At 37.1% G+C, this 19819-nt stretch overlaps 1 pseudogene; it reads left to right on the top strand.

Annotated features, from left to right (window-relative positions):
• The first annotated feature begins 18004 nt into the window (after positions 1 to 18004).
• LOC143869788 (calcium uniporter protein 5, mitochondrial pseudogene) lies at positions 18005 to 19375 on the top strand (annotated as a pseudogene).
• Positions 19376 to 19819: the final 444 nt, after the last annotated feature.

Consider the following 19819-nt stretch of genomic DNA (forward strand, 5'->3'; position numbering starts at 1 on the left):
CTAGGATTATTTTCTCATTAATTTTCACCCTTTTAATAATTTTTTTTCTTGAGAGAGAGGGAGAAAGACTTCGGATTTTCCTTGTTTTTTTTGTCAATTTTGTTCGCTTAGGATTTTCATTTTGATTGTCACTTTTGCTAGGTCTCCTCTTATTTGTGGGAACCCATTTTTGTTGTTGTTTATTTTCTTTGATTATCCAATTGTGAGCAGATAAGGGCCATAAGGCTGAGATCCGAATTTTGGATAAACTGTCATGGAAGCTTGTTACAATTTTTTTTTTTGCTTTTTTTGCTTGTTCATTATTTTGTTACAGTTCCAGGTTGATGTGGTGCTTCCAACTGGTTAAAAGCTACAGAAGAGCTTGCAGAGTAAGTATTGGAGTGGATCTTGGATTGGCATTAATATTAGATTAGAGGGACGAGATGGGTTATGGATTGCAAATAAAATGAGTCATAATCATGATAGAAAACCCATAATTAATAAAAGAGAATGATCAATGAAAGTCATGTGTAGATCAACTCTCTGTTACCAGACATTGACAATATGTGGATTGTAAGACGCTTTGTAACAACCTCAATCGAGGAGGATATGTTGGGTCTTTTAGTTCTTTAGGAGTACCCTTGTCTTTTACTTCTCTTGAATCTTATTTAGTTCGGTTGGGTTATTTGAATAAGGGATAACTATGTATCTTATCCTGGTAGGTAGAGATGCTATGTTAGTTGAGTGTTATCTTTTCCTTAATTGTAGGGATGCATAGAGTCTTTATATTGCTGCTGTAATTCTCTTTCGGGTATGAAGAAATAATAGAACTGAAAACTCTGCGTGGTTTGCACATAGGAGACTCATCCTCTCTAAAGGATTTTCTGATACAGAGGTGAAACCTCACATCTGGTATCAGAGCCAACCTATTGGCATGCCAATGCAGCCTACAGGGTTGAAGAGGATGGAAGAAAAGGTCGAACTTTTGGATTCGAACATCAAGGAGATCAAGGAGCTTCTACACACAGTGATCACACGCCAAGATGCCTTATCCTAGTCCGTCAAACGCTTGGAGCAGAATTCCGGTGTTCTTGATAGAGCGTCACCGACTCGTTCTTCACAACCTCAATTCCTTCAAGGAGATCATAGCGGAGGAAGCACGGGAGAAGGAAGGATTCAAGCTCAGTTCGTCATAATCGATTTTCCACGTTATGATGGAGGTGAACCATCATAATGGATTTATTAGGCGGACCAATTTTTTCAATATCAGAAAACGCCAGAGGATCAGCGAGTTCTCACTTCCTTTCATATGGATGGAGAGGCATCCCAATGGTTTCAATGGTACCAACAGTCAAAGCCAAACCTTACATGGAGGACATCATTGATGCTCTATGTGTACGTTTCGGACCTACTACATATCAAAACTTTCACGGATCTCTTGCCAAACCTCGCCAAATAGGGACCGTCCGCAAGTACCCGTGTGAGTTCGAGTGGTTAGCCAACAGGGTAGTTGGATGGGCAGAAGAGGCCTTAGTTGGTTGTTTTGTACAAGGACTTTTGGAAGATCTAGCACTGAATGTATTGGTTCACAATCCCAAGAAACTCGTCAACGCCATTTCCCTTGCCCGAGCTCAAGAAGATAAGGCACAATACCATCTTCGTTTCCAACCTGACAAGCTACCACCTAGCTCAGCGACAATGGCTTCCACGTTGACTCCTAGCCCCAAGATATCCAATCCAACGACAGCCGTATCCAATCCACCTATAAAGCGGCTCAGTTATACACAGTTGAAAGAACGTCGCGACCGTGGGCTTTGCTACAATTGTGATGAAAAGTTTGTTCCCGGTCACAAGTGCAAGTCCATTCAAATCTATATGCTGGAAGGAGATGCAGACTATGATGTATTCGAAGAAGATCTGGAGAAAGTTGTCAACCATGGGCTTTTCAGCGTTGAGTACAAGGCTTATATGAAGCAGGGAGGGATGTAATAACCTCAACCGAGGAGGATATGTCGGGTCTTTTAGTTCTTTAGGAGTCCTAGTCTTTTACTTCCCTTGAATCTTATTTAGTTCGGTTGGGTTATTTAAATAAGGGATAACTATGTATCTTATCCTGGTAGGTAGAGATGGTCTGTTAGTTGAGTGTTATCTTTTCCTTAATTGAAGGGATGCATAGTCTTTATATTGCTGCTGTAATTCTCTTATGGGTATGAAGAAATAATAAAACTGAAAACTCTACGTGGAAACCACGTAGGAGACTCATCCTCTCTAAAGGATTTTCTGATACAGAGGTGAAACCTCACACGTTTCCACTACATAAGCAAAAACTGGAATTAGATCTTGGAAATGATCGACTCAAATAGATGCTCATCACAAGCTTCTTTTTTTCCTCCTCTTCCTATTGATCTAAAATTCTAACCAAGTCAACCTTTGAAAATGGAGATGCTATTGGCACTTTTGCTTTGATATTGGTAATTGTCTCTTTGTTTGTAATTCTCTGTTGATAGCATGTTGGATTGTTAGAGCTAATAAGAAGCAGAAAACAAAAAGATGCACTCCAGAGGTGATTAATTCCATGCTTTATTTGCTCGGGAATGTAAGCTTTGCTTCAAAATCTACCATAAATGGCTGCCTCATCCAGCGTTTTTTTTTTTTTTTTTTTTTTTGTTGTGGCAGATTTTGATCGAAAGATCTTTTTGATGTCACCAATTCCGGCTTGCCAATCAGGTGACAAGTGTTGCCTTTGCAATTACTGTGAAGAATCCTCTTCAAATATTTTCATGCACTAAGGATTGGCTTTACTCATTTGGAACAAGGTTCTTAGTTATCTTGGAGTTAATTGGGTATTTCCGAATTCGATTAATAACATGTTTTGGTTCTTTTGGGACAACACTTTAGTACATCATGCCTTCTGCTATTTTTTTGGATCAGTTGGAAGGAAAGGAACACACATCTTTGAAAGTAGGTAGGATGTTTTGGCAAATCAAATCGACAACAGTCTCTTGGGGTCTTCAGCATGACAGCATCATTCTTTTTAAGGATACTCGGATGATATCATCATTAGAAACTGGAACACAACCTTGAAAGGTAGCGTCCCTGTTATAGTGAAATGGAAACCTCCTAGAAATGTTCTCAAACTTTATGTCGACAATTGCTCCCTTGGCAACCCTGCAGGCATTGGAAGCATGTTCAGTAATTTTTCGAGTGATATCATCTACTCTTTTGCAGGTCCTAAAGGTATCACAGAATCAATAGAAGCTATTATCTTCACGAAGGATTGATCATTTTCACTAGACACTTGGAAGGCGGATTGGAAGTGAAAAGTGATTCTTCTAACACTGCCTTGCGGGCTAAAAGGATAAGCAATAGCCCGTGTAGACTCAGAAATCTTGAAGATAAATAAAAGATATGAGGTTGTTTGGTGTTGTAGACACCCCATTTTGATCGGACCCAAGTTCGTAGTGTTTGTGCAAGACCTCGTCAAATTAGTGAGTTGAGGCCCTGAATTCTATCCTAAGCTGGGTTAGGGTCCCACCGAGGCCCCTGTCGAATTTCATCAAAATCCGAGCATATTTGTCAAATAGGACAAGCCAAGAAAGAGTTGTAGCATAAGTATAGAAGGGGGTGAGTTATCTGCGGAAGGGGATGTCCAGATGAGAAGGGGGTGAGTTATCCTGTGATGGGCGCTCCCAAGTCGAATAAGACAAATCTGGCGGGCGCGCCTCCTCAATTTCCGCGCGCCTCATCAATTAGGAGTGCCGTTATCAACACTTTTATTTATATATATATATATATAAAATCAAAAAAAAAATCAAGAGGAGAATCATTTTCTCGCTGGAAATCCGAGAGAGAAAAAAAAAGAAGAGAAGAAAACCTTGTTCCCTCCGGTCATTCACCATTTTTTCCGACCATCCAAGGTCAGATCTGTTACTTTGCCATCTCTCTCTCTCCCTCAATCATCATCGTCATTACCATTCCCAAAACCTTATTTCTTTCACCTCCAAGCCCATCACCATCAAAACCCTAACCGATTTCCTCTTTTCTTTTCTGGTAGAACTCTAATCTTCTTCTCCGACGACTTCACCTGATCTCCGATCCTCATCTCCAGTCAAGATCTGGTTGATTTCTTTTGTTTTTTTTAAAATCACTTTATTTTTCTCTTTTTGCTAGATTATTCTATCATTTTCTTCCAGCCTTTAAATCCTAGCTTCTAGCAAACTCTAACTCATCTCCATCTCTTTTGCTTTTGAAACCCTAACCTTTTGTTCTTCATTTTCCGATCTGATCTTTGTATTCTCCAATGAATCCTACCGGATTCCGGTCATACTCCGGCCGAAGTCTTTCATCTTCGCGATCGATTCTCGCTGGAATCTGATCTGGCAGATCTGGTGTGTTCATATCGTCAACAAGCTTTCCATCAGTCAATTTTGTTAAGAACTTCCGGCAGGTAATTCTATTTTATTTTTCATATTTCTTGATGTTTCTTTAAGGCATGGATTCGATATTTAGTGGTCTAGATCTAGATGAATGACTTGAGGATATCTAAAACCTTGCTTGTAATGCTCCGATTCATGATGTGTATATCATAGATTCTATCTGAAATCATGAGAATATGAGTTGGTAATTCATTGACAGGCATGCTATGATTTAAATTCTTTCATCGTGAAAAAGCAATTCTAGTTGAGACTCCTTTGAATTGGTTTCTTCTCGACAATCTAATTTCTGGGTTTTAAATGCCCAAATTCTCTGGGTGTTGGTTTCTATTTTGTGTTTAAATTGTGCTTCTCAGTGCTCTTGGTTGTTGTTATGATATATCTCTAGGTAGTTGTTGTCATTCATAATGAGAAGGGCAGATTGTAAAAAAAAGAGGATAGAGGGGGGAAGAGGTCTTTTGAATTAGAATTGAAGATTGTGGTAGTGGACCAGGTTCTATAGTATTTTAGCGTGAATATTTGAATTGTGGGTAATGGGAAGTGTATATTTGCATGTATTTGTTATCATAATTGTGCTTATCTTTGAGTTTTGAACTTCAGATATTGACATAATACATGCCCATCTTTTTTGTTGGTCAGTTAAATGATTCTTTTAGGTATTTTCCATGGTTCAAGTTTATTATCTTTGTAAAATCAATCTTTCTTTTCGACTACAGAGGGCAAACTAAATTTGGTTAAATCAATTGGCAAATCTGTGTTGTGATAGTTTATAGTCTGAGCTGATATGATTATCCAACTTAAGGAATAAAATTAGAATGTACGTGATTGGATCAGAATAATGGAGCAGGTTAGTGGTTTTGTATGTTATCCCAAACATTGATCATAGTTGTGTTCGTTGGCTGGTTGTAGCTTTAATTCCAATTTTAATTAGTATTTCTTTTTCCCTGAAAATGATACCAGCACAACAATATTTGATAGGTTCACAAGCTCTATTGGTTTTCCATTGTGTTAGTTTTTATTAGTTTGCGTGAAAAGCTATGATTATGTTGTCTGTTGATGTGGTGGTAAGAAGTTAGGATGAATTGGTACAAATTTTAGAATGAAGTTATGAAATATTAGTTTCAAGAATGGAAATTTTGGGGAATATGTCTCATGCATAAAACATCTTGTGTGAAATTGGATATGTATGATAAGTATGATAGGTATGGTAGAAATGCCGTTATCAATGAGCTTGTAAATCAAATGTGAGCATAGAATCTAGGTATGGTAGAAATGTCGTTATCAATGAGCTTGTAAATCAAATGTGAGCATAGAATCTGTTAGTCATACTTTGTTGAGATACTTGTGCTACTCGACTATGATAGCAATCCTAGATCTATCTCCCAAATCTGTTGGGTCATCACCCTTGATAAAAACAGCCCTCTCACCCCTTTTGATAAAAACAACCATCACATTTTGAAGATGGCATTCCTCCCCAGTATATTCTTCAGTGATTGACTTTGGGGTCATTTCATAAGGCAGTAATTTGATGTTTTTCTTTTGCCTGAACAGGCAGTGATAGAGTAAAGATATGTTTGTGTATGTGTGTAAGTGTATGCACCTGTTTGTATGGCTGTACTATCTAACTAGATGATTTATTTCAAGTGAATTTTCAAGAAAAATTTGGTTGCTTGAGGAAGAGTGAATGGAATTTGAGCATTTGCCTTTTGTAACAGTGATGATGTTTTCGATTATCTTGATTTATATCTCAAATCAGTTTTATTATTTACCTCATAACTTATTCCGCATGCCTATAACCCTGGCGCTGTAATGACTATCATTTTTTTTTATTTCTCTTAGTATATAATAAGCTACAGATTATACCTAACACATCTCATCGAATTCTTGGGAGGGTTCCTTCATTGATTTAGAACACATTTTCATTTCCTCTAGTATCCAAGACACTTGCACTGGACCTGCACATACATATATATATATATATATATATATATATATATATATATATATATATATATATGTGTGTGTGTGTGTGTGTGTGTGTGTGTGTGTGTGTGTGCGCGCGCGCGCGTACGTATGTGCATATGTGCATAAGTAAATATTTGTCAGTCAATGTGCGTTTATCTGTGAATAAATGTATGTGTATATGTATCATGCATGAGTGTGTGTATTTGTATGGTTGTGCAAGAATATATGTGGACGTATGGCTGTTAAGATAAAGTAATGGGAATGTCATTTGTAGTTCTTCATTGTTTCAAATTATATACTAACGAGGAGGCATGTTCTAATAGGCCTATAAGAATTCAGGTAGAGGCACAGCATTATCAATCCAGGTTATCTAATTTCTTGATAATTCTTTCATATAAGATGCCACATGTTTTTATATGCAAATTGAACTATGCTGCTATTTCGATAGATGTTTCTACATTAATCTGGTGTGCTGCTGGTTCTATACAATACATTTTCCTTAGTTAAACCCCCCTCATTCATTCATAGTGCTAATAAAGCTTGATTTTAACATTGTAGTATGATGATTTTATCTCTCAGAAATATTAACACGCATTGAGTTAGTGTTTACATTGAAATTGGCATTCGTATTGTTTTGAAAAGGTGATCGAGTCATATATCTGTTTTAGTGTATGTGCCACCATAAATCATGAGGATGTAAAAATTTTGGAATAGTTACTCGATTCTGTATGTTGTTTCTTGGTTCTGTGATTATAAGATAATGATTGACATGCTAAATTTTAGATCCATGACCATGCACTGTTATGTACAAAGGGAAGGTAAACATGAATAATTCAACTTCAAGGCAACTCTTTCTTCGGAAATGTTATCAATCTTAGCGTAATTGTATTGTGGCTGATCCCTGTTCTATTCTTAGCCTTGACTCATACTTACGTTTCCTATGATTACGAGTAAATAAATCAATGATTTGTGTCATTGGGTTCAATCTTTGTGTTTGGTGATCTTAAAGTGTGAGAAGATGTGCCGTGATTTGCAGATTAATCAGATTAATTGAAATATCCTAAGATTGCTCAAGTATTTCTTGAATGATGATTTTCTTGTGATTAAGTAATGCTCATATAATTCTTCTTTTACTTCATCGTCACTATTTTGAAATGTCTCACCCCTTCTTTTGTTTATGGTTAATGTGAAAATTATGTTTGCTATGGTAATTTGAGTTCTGCGGATAATCCTAACATGATGAAATTGGTTTGCCATATAATGTTGTGTGCTAAGATTTTAAGGAAATGTAAAGGGTTTGAATCATTCCTATAGTTTTAAGCTGTCAAATATTCTTTGGGTTCAGTTTTAGTGTTGATTTTTTTTTTTTAGTCTATTATTTGAATTAGCAAACAACTGAAGCTTATCATTGAGTGCCTGTATATTGTGCCTATTTGGAAAATGAAGATCAGAAGCTGTACAAAAATACTTATAGAAACTAAAAGATGTTTGTAAATTTTATGTAAGTTCAGTTGTGTTGAATAAACCATATAATGCAATTGTGCATTTCTGAGTGTTATCTCTATATTATATAATATTTACCTGTGCTGTAGGTGAAGGATAGTAATTAAAGAGGTAATACTCTATGTTTCTCCTACTTGTTTACTCTACTGAGTAGCTTTCAACCTCATTTAATTTTAGTTTTTGGCATTTCCATCAAATAAATTCATGATTGAATTCCTAATTCAATTTTTGGAGAAGTGTATCGGTTTGAGCTTTCATTGATTTTAACTGTCACTTAATTGAGTCTCGATATAAGTTTGATTCTCATTAAATTGTTTTAGCTTTATCGTCATGTTTTGACAATGAGATGAGCTCATCTCCCTGTTGTGAATTTCCTAGTTGCCAAAGGTCCGTAGCAGTTCTCAGCTTTTGCTCATATATTTTCTTCTACTCCTCAATTGAGAAGAGCCCAACTTTAGGGGACTTGCTCAGTCCTAATAGTTTTCCCCTCTTTCATTTAAAAGGCTAGTCCAGCCTTTTAGACTCGTTTAGACATTGGACATTAGTAGCCCAAGTCCATCCTTAGGGGATTTGCTTAGTCCAAGTAGTGTTCTCCTCTCAATTTAGTAGACTTTCCAAGTCTTTTAAATACCTTTAGATAGAATCATTCCCTCATTGCAAGGGCAATGAAAGAGTCATCTAGAGTCCTCCATTTAGGAGACCATTGCAATCTCATTAGTGAGTAGCATTTAGGAGACACACTCGTTCTCATTAAGGATTTTCCTTTGGAGACATGCCTTGTCATTTTAGAATCTATCCCTTAGGGAGCCCTTTTTTTAGTTTTGTAGAAATTTGATCCATAGGAGACATACACTGTCTCATTAGAGTTTAGATGTATCTTTGAGGAGACAAGCTTTGTCTCACTAGAAAGTCATACCTTCTTAAGGAGACAGGCTTTGTCCCATTAGTGAGTTTCTCTTTTAGGAGGCTTATCCAGCCTCATGTTAAAGTCCCCCCTTTCTTTTGGAGCGAGTCTTTGACTCGTTTGTCCTTTTAGCGGTATTATTAGAGTCTTTGACTCATTTGATATTATTAGAGAGTCTGCTACTCATTTGACTTTTAATGGTATTATTAGAGAGTCTTTGACTCACTTGTCCTTTAGATGATTTTATTAAAGAGTCTTTGACTCATTTGTCCTTATTGGGGAGTCTTTGACTCATTTGTCTTTCTTGGCGGTATTATTAGCGAGTCTTTAACTCACTCGTCTTTCATTTGGTATTATTAGAGAGTCTTTGACTCATTTGTCTTTTAGGTTGTATCAGTATAGAGTCTTTGACTCATTCGTCCTTTTGATAGTGTCATTAGAGAGTCTTTGACTCATTTCCCCCTTTCTTTAGTTGTTTTTAGGAGCTTCTCCTTAGTGTTGTCGTCGCTTTTCTTCTTTAAAGACTAGCAGTCTCATTAGAGCTTTGCCTTTTGGGATCTTAGATCATTTCTTTATCTTTGACTTTAGCTTACCTGGTTTAGGGGTTTCCCCTGTTAGCCCTAGGGTTTGACCCTAAGGTGTTGCTTTGTGTTCCCTTAGGTCTTTGACCAAAAGGGTGAAAACATTTAAAAATTCAAAAACACTTTAAACTCCAAAAACATTAGAAACTTTCAAAATCCAAAAACATTGGAAAAGCTTTAAAATCAAAAAAACATATTGGAATATTTGAAAACTCAAAAACATTAGAAATTTAAAACATCAAAAACATTTGAAAACATCAAAAACCTTAAAAAAGTGTAATGTGTTGTGTTTTGGAGTAGTTTAGGAAAGTTCGTTTCGAACTACGTTGGCTTGATCCTCTTCCACAAGGTACGTAGTGTAGCTTGGGATCCATATCCCATGTCCAGCCAAACTTTTGTAAATAGTATTTTAAACCTTCTTCAAAAACCTTTAAAACCTTGTTTTCAAAAGATCTTCCTCTAGAGTTAGGAGTTTCTCCTAGATAGAGAGTTTTAGAGTTAGGAGTTTCTTCTTGATAGGTTGTTTGATTGTTTGTTTGTTGTGTGCTTGTTTTACAGTTAGGGGTCTGTCCTAAAGTTATAGGAACGCCTCCGTCCGGTCAATTGGCGATCCACATCGCCGATTGATGACTAGAATAGGATACGTTAGTCCATCCTTAATTTTCCTTAGGAAACACAGCCTAGTTACACATAGGTTGTAGGAACCACCTGCATTAGCTTAGGGCTAACCTGCATTTAGTTAGGGCATATAGGGTGTCCTAAAATCCACAATTCACTGGAATTTAAATAATCGCACAAGAAACTTTAATAACTAGTCTGGTCTCTTAGATCGAGTCTAGGATAGAGGTCTAGGTGTCTTAGGAATCATAGCTTAGAATAGGCGCGAAGAACTACGTTGCTCTGATTCTTGCAGAGGCGGGGATACGTAGGCTTCTTTGGATGAACATCAGACCATCCAAGGACTCGGGCTCAATCATTAGAGTCTTATGATTTGTTATGTTGTGTATTTTGTTGTTTTCTCTTACTTTCATGCGCAGACCTTATACCTTTAGCTGTAGCATGCATGTGTTTGCACACCAGAACTTAGACACCCATTAGGCATGTCACTCATAATCTAGTTGTGCTTAGGTGACACATCTTTTATCTTGTTTTGTATGTGCTTATTATTTCATTCCCGAGTCATGCATGATTAGGTAGACGTTCACTCGGGGATATTTGTTCCCATTTGACATGATTTTCGCCCGAAACTCTTCGAGGTTAATAATAAATAGCATAAGAGACCAAGTGCTTGCACTCGGACGAATTGGGGGTGCTCTTCAGACCTTCTCCATTCGTAACCAGGCACGAGCCCATATATATTTCTGGTTATCCATTGCACAGAGGATTTGATTTTGGGGTTCCATGGCCTATCCATGGATACCGACTCTGAGTTTATTTCAGGTACATCTTGGTTTGGGGATTTATCCTTGGATCATGAGGTATCTCATTTATCGTCACTCGTGCTTTGCTATGAGGGTGGCATCTGTTTCGAGAGTTCCTTGGCAGAGCTCTCCTTCACACGTGGATGATCCAGAGGATGTAGGGACTCGTTTCCTCGGCATCCTCGGATCGGGGTCCACAGGTGTTTGCACTTTTTCTCTCATTACAACCAAGTCTAGCCAAGCTTCTAGCTGCTAATTTTACATGGGGCAATGCAGACATGATTTGGGTCCATCCACTTGACCCAAAAGCTTTGCCCTCCCTCTCTATCGATCCAAGGGATGGAAGGGCATAGTCCCCAAAACCCAAAATCTGCTCTATCTAACAAACGCGCTGTTTCAACCAAGGGACCTCCGTATCGTAGGAATTTTTTATCTAATAAAAGGAGGGCAAAAATAAAGACAATAGATTTTGCATTAATTTCTCGCACTTATGAAGTTAATTCGAAGAATTCTAATAACCAAGAGAGATGATAAATGTGCCCCATTTCATCACTTGGGACACCCAGCGGCAGTGTATCAATGACTACATAGGAGCTGATGTACTTCACGTCAGAAGGATTCAACAGATTTGATTGCCATGTACACTGCAATTGGGTGTCCCATGTGATGAAAAGAGCGCATTTATCATATCCCATAACTAATAGTATAATGGCGCGCCCATCTACAAGGGGGACCCTATTGGTCAATCATAGTATGGTTCCCTTTGTCTATGATTTGACTAGAATTCCTATCTCCAAAACTACTGCAAATGATATCCATACTCCCCTCCTGTTTCAGTAGTGTACTTGAACAACAAGCTTTGTTATAATTCCCAGAAGTCTATTAGCAACCAACTTTAAAAAACAAAAAAAACAGCAAATAAGAAAGTGGGATGTGCCAAAATCAAAGCTAAAGAGTGCCAAATTAATACAGAAGTGATTTGACATGAGTGGAAGGTGAAAAGCCGCAACCTTCAACTCCCAACGACCAAAATACATATAATTTAACTAAACAGAATCAGCCCATTAACTTGGATTCTTGGCCATTGGAGATCACAAAGGGTCCGTTACACCTATCTCCACGTAGAGTAGTTGTCAAGTGGGGTAAAATAGTAATGATGTGGTCTTTAAGTAGTCTTAGTAGAATGCATCAAAAGTAAATTGATATTGCATTTGATTGCATGTAAAATCCTAAGTAGAATGCAAGCATAATCATCTCTTAAACCTCTCTTCTCCACACCACCCTCCTTTCCCAAGTGTTCAAACAAACCACACAGAAAGCTGAAAAAAACGATGAACAAAATATTTGCGCGAATTTACATCAAGAATCTTGTCATTGCAACAACAAGAAGCAATGAAGTCTTGTTGTTAGAGGAATAAACACAGTATCCAATGTGTGAGCATATCCATTCTTACACGTTTAATCATTACACGAGGTGAGGCTCCCTTGTAGAACTTAGGATCACGGCATTCAATCAATATGCCATGATCACAAACATAATAAAACAAATTAATCTAAAGAATCTAACCTTGCAAATTACTAGAGTACACAATTAATCAATATGCCAATATGCCATGATCAAAATTAATCACAAACTTAGGATCATGATATTCAATCAATATGCATGATCACAAACATAATAAAACAAATTAATCTAAAGTAGATTCTCTCGGAGTTCCGAGAAGCCTATGTCAAGTAGATTTTCAATTCTTGTTTTTAAGCTTCCAACTTTACACCAAGTTGGGATTGTTATGAGGGTTCCAAAGTGTTGGAACACCACAAGGACAATCACTTGAATATTTAGGGTGTGTGTTTATTTACTTAATTTATGCCTCTTAAAATCTAAACTAGGATTGGATCATATACATTCTGTGGGAGCCGATCCCGCGAGAGGGGTGGGGCGCGAGCCGCCACGCTCTCTCTTGGTCTCTCGTACCCACGCGATTGGCGTGTGCTCTTTTATTATTGATTTTAATTCATCTTTTATATGAACTTGGGATCACAAAAGCAATCTAAATTCCACACAAAAGAGAGTGACAGAGTCGCCACCTAAATGTGGGATCTAGGACCCATAATTAACCAGAAATCTAGACTCGTTACCTGGTTACAAGAATGGAAGGTATGGGGAGTTATCCACCACATGCACCATTCCTGCCCGATAATCGGTCTTCAATTCCAAAAGTTAACTCTTTTGAATTTCTTTTAAATGGCTCATTTAACTTTATGTTAGTGTGCTAACTACGTGACATGCATCCTATGATCTAATTTCAATGAAGATCCTAAATGTGTATCTTGATTTCTTAATTTGTTTGAATTCAATCTAAGTGAAAGTTCTCCTAAAATTCTAATTTCATGGAAGGTCCTAAATGATTTAATTAAGAATTTACAAGAAAATTAATATACAAAACCCCACAATTTGTTGTGGAGCCGACTCGTGATTGGTATGCCATCAAGCATCCAACCTGCCTACGTACCCAAGCCTCACTGGGATCAGAGTCGACGTAGTTCGGTGCACCTAAGCTAAGCTACTTATGCCTAACTCAACTAAGACACCGATCTAGACTGGATTGACTGTTTCAACAGTTTTAAGAGAAGTTATTTAATTCAAGTTGAAGATTTTATTATCCTAGGATTTCATCTAAGATGCTATATGATCCTATCTAAGTGCAAGGTGTCCCTTAGACTAATGCAGGTTAGCCTACATCCTAGTTTACTAGGCTTGTCCTAGGGAAAGATTGGGTGACTAGTGTAACTAGACCTATGGCACGGTTACTATCCATAGCAAACGTCCGTGATGAGGCTGGACTCCTAACTCTAGGACTCCCTAAACCTAAGACTCCCTAAAACTTAGGACACGACCTGACACCAGTGTTCCTAAATTGGGCTCTAATGGTTCTTATATCGGAAACCACAATCCAATGGTTCCGAAAGACACGAGACAAATCGATTTAAGTTCTTGAAGTTAATTAATTTCAGATTTCAAGGATTTTCGGTTTCTGGACATTTAAGGAATACCAAAGGTTCTAGGGTTCTCCAATTTCGGCCTCGAATAGCATCCAAGGAAGGGAATCGTGCGCTCTTTCCTTGTGTAATTTAATACTTAGGTTATAGCACCTTATTGCCTGTCATATCTCAGAATTTCCGTGGACAGTAACCTCGGAGCCAATAACATGTTATAGCTTAAATATTCAAATTGTCAAAGATCGGTTGCAATTGGGATACGATTGTGGATGCACTGGCCATTTTACCAGGGAAATCTAAAGATCCTAAGATTTCTATTTCAATGGATTAAAGAATTAATATGTAACAAAAATTTAAGGTTCTTTAGAAATTTTGATAATGATTTTTAATTAATTTCAATTTTGAGTGGATTTTATCAATTTTAAACCGCATGAGTGATTTTACAAGTGAATTTATTGCAAACGAATTCTAAATGGATTGAAATTTCTACAGCAGGAAGATGGGAATGTATGTAGCTTACTGGAAAAGTTTTGCGGATTTTTACATTAAGCTCCTATTTAATTTTTATTTAACAATAATATGACCAGATTGTTAAAATAACACAGAAACTACTAGAAATAGAAATCTAAATTCATTGAAATTTCTACAGAAATAAGATATGGGTAAAAATAGAATGCTGTGAGATTTTCATGAATTTTGAAAATCATTTACTACCAATTTTGGATTTTTCAATTTTAAGACCAGATTATGGATTTACACTACAACCCTTAGGAAACAAATTCCAAATCACTTGAACATTTTACAGCAGTAAGAAATATGAAATATAAGACTACTGTAAAAATTTGGAGAATTTTAATTGTGATCTGATGTCAGTACAAATTCTCACAAAATCTAATAATTTTCAAAGAAAACATTAAATAATATATTAAAAAAAATCCAAAAATTCTCAAAACTTCATGGTAGAATGTATCAGTATCATATTAGTTTTCCACGAAATTTCATTAATTTTGGAATATTTGTAGTATATATTTTATTTTTCTTCGTCAAAAAGATGTTTTTGAAGAGTTTTCTATTTTTAAAACACGATTTTCAAGAAAATTATGAATCTAGAAAATGTCCTTTAACCTTGTTCTTATTTGATGAACACAAGAAAATTTTGAAATTCCACAAAACAAATCATCCTGAGATAGCTATTTTTTCAACTTTTGTAATTTCTCAGCCATTATTTTAAATGAAATTTCACTCTTCAGTCAAATTTTCAAAATCCTTTGATTCAATGTCCGATCCGATCCGATGGTTATTTTAGTCTATTTAAATAGATCAGTGTATTAAATTTCGGGACGAATCGGAATTGAAACACTCATGTAGATCATGATTTTGAGCACACACATATAATATCGAATTAAATTTAATTAAATGCTAAAAACCATGCAAAAATATATAAAGAATACCAAATAATCCTGAAAAAATCTGAAAATAGTGCACCTACCTATGATGAAAATCCTCGCCGAATCCAAAGGCCGAAAATTCCGAAAAATCTCGCCGACGCTCGATCCTGCGTCCTTTCTTCCCTTTCTTTCTTTGCTTTTTTTTTATTTCCACCACGTTGATCGCGCTCCTTGTCTTTAGGGTGCGTAGATCCGAGGTATATGCTTTGTCGCACCCTTTTTTATGATGAAGAAGACCTAAAGAACACTCCAATAATTCTTGATTGTATGATGCCTTGGAGAAGAAGGAGGAATTCAAGAATTCCTTTTTTGAAGAACACTTGAGAGAGAGATCACACTTCAAGGGAGAAAAGAAAAAAAAATTCTTGGGAGGAGAGAGAAAATGGACGAATTTGGATTTTTTCCCCTTTTCTGGATTGTTTGCTTTGATTTTTATATAAAAAAAAGTTAGGGTTAAGAGAGAAATAGCAATTTCCAATGTGAGAGCTCCCTTTTTTGCTTGTTTCCAATTTTCCCCTCTTGCTTTCTTTCTTTCTTGTTTCAAAATTGGATTTGATTCAAATCTTAATTTCTTGTCAATCAAGACATGTTATTCTCATTCCACATTGCTTCTTTGGAAGAAAACATTTTTAAGCAATCATTCCTCTTTTCCTTCTTTCCTTTTTTTTATTTTTTATTCTTTTTATTTTTCTTTTAACAAATATGATGTCACCATTGTGACATCATCAAGGTGGGTGCTCAACTCATGTGGGTCAACCATGTGGGCCGCCCACCATGGTGGTTGACCCATATGGGTGAACCCACATGAGCTCCATCTTTGCGGGCTTTAGCCCAATGGGCCATTTCACACGGGTTTCGGGTTTTTTCATAAAAAATCAATAAAATCTTTCTAAATTCAACATTCTATATATGGACTTAACCCATTTGACATTTATGGTGCATCCCTCACACATGATCGGACCATCTTTTTTGGGAAATAACTTTTCGGACCAAAATGCCCCTACTTGACTGTTAGACATCCAAATGTGACCAAAATACCCTCAGATTGGTTCACCCCTAAAGGGAAAAATTAAAAATGGAAAGTCTTTGTGGTCACACTTCAAAAATAGAAACTTTTAAAATTGGGTCATTTCGGTGAGAAATATTAAACAGAATCATTTGGTATCCCCTGAAAATACTCAAAATGCCCTCAACACTTAAAATTTCCAAATTAAGCGAAATTCCTGAGAAATTCTAAATTTAGCAGGTTTTCCAAAATTCAGGAAATCATTCATAATCTCTCAGACATATTTCGGGGATCAAAAGAATTACACAGGAAAAGACCAAATTACCCCAAGGTGCTAGAATTTTGGCGAGACTAGGGAAAACCCTGAGAAATTCTAAAAATAGCAGATTTTCAAAAATTTATAAACGGACTCAAGATTTCTTAGACACAACTTAAGGACCAAATATGATATGTTTGGAAATGTCTAAAATACCCCCGAAGTGAAGACTAAGAGAAAATCTTGAGAGATCTAAATTTAGCAGGTTTTCCAAAGCTTACGAAATTACTCATAATCCATCAGCCGTACCCTCGAGATGGTTTTAGACAAATGAGAAATGATTGAAATATCCATAAGATGATAAAAATGTGGAAGCCCCATGAGTTTCTAAAAATAGCAGCTTTTTCAAAATTTATAAAATCACTCAAGATTTCTCAAATATAACTCGAGGGTCAAACGAGACACATCGGGAATGACCAAAATACCCCTGCAGTGCAAAATAGGCAAAAATGAGGGAAACCCTGAAAATTCTAAAAATAGCAGCTTTTTTCATTTGCTTGGAAACTTGAACTTTCATCTTTCAGAGGCCAAAGGAACCCCCTAGAGACATTCAGGATTGTGAATCAACTTCAAAACTCTCATAATGAAATGAAATCTACCCTAAAATGCATAGATGCCTAATCTAATGCTGAATACGGATATAAAAATTGATGATACTACCGAATCTTTTGCTTTTTAAAGCCTAGCAAAATGGGGGTGTCTACACATTCTAAAAAGACTTTGATCTTCAATGTGATGCTTCAAGTCTTTATGCGTCTTGGATCTCCGATGTCTTTGGCCTTCCTAATGTGGTCCAATGAGAGCTTCTTGGCCTCAATCCAAGCAATCTTGTCTTAGCGCAATTATAATCTACAACTTAGACATTCAAACACATTAGTGATATAAAATCACTTGTGTATTGGAATCATCAAAAGAAGATGGGAATGCCAAGGTGAGAACCATTGGGCTTACAGTAAGGATTAGTTGTATCCCTTTCATTTCTTACGAATCATTCATATCCACAGGGGAGAGAGAGAGAGAGAGAGAGAGAGAGAGAGGCTATAACAGACATTTGGTGAGAGAGAGAAAAAGAGAGTACAAAGGTATAACAAACATTTGGTTTGGCGGCTTCTTTTCGCCACCGGCTAGAGAAAAGGGGAAGCATATGAAAGGTGGCACTAAAAAGATGAAAAGTGGACCGGAAATAATGTTCATAACAAACATTACCCAGACTTTGCGATGAGGTAGAGTCAATCTCTATCCATAAATATATAATACATATAATTAAATTACAAGCACAGATTTTTGCATATATGTAATAAAACACCCTAACAAACCCATGCATTCAGTCATATCTCCATAAATTGAATTCATTCCCTCTATCTTAACATAGCATCCTTTCTTTTATCTGATGATATCCTCCTTATCCCCTCTCCCTTATCATCACCACCACCACCCCCATTACCATCATGTCTGCTCTTTCTTCTTCTACATCTCGCCATCTTCTAAGCAGCCTCCTCTCGGCGCCTTGTCAATTTTGCAAGGACTCCCACCAAATCTTCAAGGGCGGAGAATGCGCGCTATCTCGGCCGTCCAGCTTCAATGGACATCATCGTTCACCTTGGTTCCTCCATCGGCGCGATCTCATGATCCAACAACTTCTTACCCATCTCCCCTTCCCATTACCCAAGTTAGGGCACTTTAAGCTCGATGCCCTCTCTCCTCTGCCGTCTCCATCCAAAGACGATGAGGCCATAATAGATGCGAAGAAACTCCTCCAAGTCACACAGTTGGAGCGACTGAGGACAAGGCTCAAGACCCTCCCAAAGGATTGCGTCTCGTATGTAGAATTGGTGGATATGTGCAGGGAATGTGTATCCTTATCATCATCATCATCATCATCCAACTCTGCCATTCCTCAACAGATTGCTCAGTCCCTCGATCAATCTGGCAATGTCCTTGTCCTTGGGGACACTGTCATCCTTCACCCTGAGAGGGTAAGATTAGAAAAATAGAAATATGCTTTCTCCTCCTCTGTTGGATTTTTTTAAACATTAGCCCTCGATCGGAGATCCGTAATAAAATAATATAATTAAGGCCCTGTTTGTTTTAGATTCTGACAACCGATTGTGACTCTAATACCGATTATTGGAATCAAAATTAAACATAAATTTATGTCCAATAATCGCATTGGAGTTACAATCGGTTGTGAGAATCTTAAACAAATAGGGCCTAAATCCGTTGATTTGATGGGTTCTGTCATAGGATAAACCCTTGATCAAATCCGCCATGGAATGAAAAAATCACATGGGTTGATTAAATAGCCACTAACCTTGGATAAATTTTTTCCTAAACAAACATAATACACACCACATGCACAATTACCCCACATTTTCTAATAACGAACATGTTGTACTTTACTCATTCAGGTGGCTAGAGCTATCAATGGTGCTTTGGATCCCTTCTTGTTGGAGCATCCCCTTTGGAAAGAACTAAAGAAGATGGAGAATGCCAAGGAAGGCATAGACAGGCGGGCCGAGAGGGTGGTTAAAAGGGAGCTGTGGTGTGGCCTAGGTTTCCTTGTCTTTCAGATTGTTGGGTGCATGAGACTTACATTTTGGGAGCTCTCTTGGGATGTAATGGAACCCATCTGCTTCTTCAGTACCTCACTCTACTTCATTGCTGGTTATGCATTTTTCCTCACTACATCAAGAAACCCATCCTTTGAGGGCTTCTTTCGAACCCGCCTCGCCTCCAAGAAAAAGAAGCTCATGAAGGAATCCAACTTCAATGTCCCTAGGTTCAATGAGCCCCAAAACCTTTTCAAGGATCGCCATTAGCTAGGATTATTTTCTCATTAATTTTCACCCTTTTAATAATTTTTTTTCTTGAGAGAGAGGGAGAAAGACTTCGGATTTTCCTTGTTTTTTTTGTCAATTTTGTTCGCTTAGGATTTTCATTTTGATTGTCACTTTTGCTAGGTCTCCTCTTATTTGTGGGAACCCATTTTTGTTGTTGTTTATTTTCTTTGATTATCCAATTGTGAGCAGATAAGGGCCATAAGGCTGAGATCCGAATTTTGGATAAACTGTCATGGAAGCTTGTTACAATTTTTTTTTTTGCTTTTTTTGCTTGTTCATTATTTTGTTACAGTTCCAGGTTGATGTGGTGCTTCCAACTGGTTAAAAGCTACAGAAGAGCTTGCAGAGTAAGTATTGGAGTGGATCTTGGATTGGCATTAATATTAGATTAGAGGGACGAGATGGGTTATGGATTGCAAATAA

Source organism: Tasmannia lanceolata, unplaced genomic scaffold (assembly GCF_043159265.1).
Source record: "Tasmannia lanceolata isolate RefF3 unplaced genomic scaffold, GAP_Taslan_0.1 ptg000003l, whole genome shotgun sequence".
Taxonomy (NCBI): domain Eukaryota; kingdom Viridiplantae; phylum Streptophyta; class Magnoliopsida; order Canellales; family Winteraceae; genus Tasmannia; species Tasmannia lanceolata.